Raw genomic sequence first — 2,136 nt, forward strand, 5'->3', positions numbered from 1 at the left:
GTAGAGATGGGGCTTCACCATGTTGGCCAGGCTGGTCTCAAATTCCTGACCTCAGGTGATCCACTTGCCTAGGCCTCCCAAAGTACTGGGGTTACAGGCGTGAGCCACCATGCTCGGCCTTGCCTTCTCTCTTCTAATATGAAAGAGGAAGCTAGGAATCCCCATTGCTGCTGGCATGCATGCTATAAACCTGAAGGGAGCCGCCTAAGATGAAATTGATACTGTGGAGTGCACAGTGGAAAGATGGAAAGAAACTGGGTCATTGATGACATTGTCAAGATGCTAGATCAACCAACCCCAGATCCTGTCCAACAACTGGACTCTTCATTTACATCAGCCACTACTCTGTTATTGAAGCTTGGACAAGTTGGTTTGCTTGCAAGTTAAATTACTGTATCTGAGAGCATCCTAACTGAGACATAAAAATAGACATTTCTCCCTTGTTGAGAAGCGGATATACAGTAAATCTATGAAGCTTAAGTTTTAGTACCTTCACTGGCTCATGCCCCTTCCCAGCCTTTTACCAAATTTTATACTTGTAATTTTGTATTCTTTTCCTTAAGGAGGACCACTCAAATTGCATAAGATTCAGGTGTCACAAAACCTGGATCTAGCATCAGATGTTTTCGGAAAAAAACGTCCACCTTTCTCTGCAATCTCCTCCATTCATGTCTCCCTAGGGAAGGAGAGATGTATCTAATTGGTAATTAGTTGAAAAGATCACCGAACATGCATGGCCTGGCCTCTCTTCTGGCGCTCTCATTCAGGTCTGCTTACCCACAGTAGTAGATCTGCCTGCCCACAGTGGTAATCCCACTGCAGCAAGCCTTGGATGACAAGAGTGGACGTCATCCAATGAGTGAAGCCTTGGATGACAAGAGTGAACGTCATCCAATGAGTGAAGCCTTGGATGACAAGAGTGAACGTGAAAGTAGCTGCTGCCTTTGACCACATCTTCCCAAAGTGACACATCACCAACACACTTTAAAATCATGACGTTATAACATAATGACTGTGAAGATTTAGAAGAAAGCACTCTAAAATGAGAGCTCTGGGAGACCTAGAGAGAAGGCAGTCAAGGAATGGCGCCTATAAGCACTTCCTGCCAGCAGGGTGCACATCCGGTCCCTACGCCTCCATCCTCACCCTGCCCTCAGCTCACTCCCCTCCTGTTAGAAATTGACTGTGCCCCTGAAAAGTCATTTGCATTTGTCTAATGACTGAGTACACAAGTTCATTCCAAAGTAGAAGGTGTTGGAATTCCACTTTGGCCTGAGGTCAAAATTGTTTTCTCTGTTTCAGCTTAATGAACAAGAAAGCAGAATCTAATCTGTGTATATTTCTAATGCCTGCGTATATTTCTCAACTGTTTCCCAGCTCAGAAAGGTGAGGAGTATGACAGTCACCCTGAAACGACAAGAGAAGCCAACAATAACAATTATAGTAATAATGTGTGTACAGAAAGTACTAAATGACCATTAAATGAAGAGCAGATTACTAGGTGTTATGGAAGATACATATGCAGTGAAATACAAGTTCCAGATCTCAGGGAGTTTGCAAGTGAAAAAGAATATCACACTAATATATATATACAAGGGGACTTCAAAAAGTTCATGGAAAATGAAATTAAAGGATAAAAAGTATAAACTTTATTTCTTAACATAAGCACCATCAAGGTCAAGACACTATTGTCAGCGATACCAGCCATTTAGTCCATCCTTAAAAAAAATGAAGGTCCCGGGAATTTAACCATGCCAATGCAGTCTTTATTAACTGAAGAAAAATGGGTGCCCTTTACAGATTTTTTAAGATTAGGAAACAAAAAGAAGTCAGAATGATTTCCCGTGGAAGCTCTTGCAAAATTGCCCTCGTTTGATGAGAGGAATGGGCAGGAGCATTGTCATGGTGAAGAAGGACTCTCTGGTGAATCTCCTGGGCATTTTTCTGCTAAAGCTTTGCTTTCTCAAAATACTCTAATAATAAGGAGATGTTGTCATTTTTTGGCCCTCTAGAAAATCAACAAGCGAAATGCCTTGAGCATCACAAAGAACTGTTGCCATGATCTTTGCTCTTGACTGCTTTGTTTGTTTTTGGAGAAAGAGTCTTGTTCTGTCACCCAGGCTGGAGTGCAGTGGC

Source organism: Mandrillus leucophaeus, unplaced genomic scaffold, assembly GCF_000951045.1.
Source record: "Mandrillus leucophaeus isolate KB7577 unplaced genomic scaffold, Mleu.le_1.0 Scaffold204, whole genome shotgun sequence".
In the NCBI taxonomy this organism is placed as follows: domain Eukaryota; kingdom Metazoa; phylum Chordata; class Mammalia; order Primates; family Cercopithecidae; genus Mandrillus; species Mandrillus leucophaeus.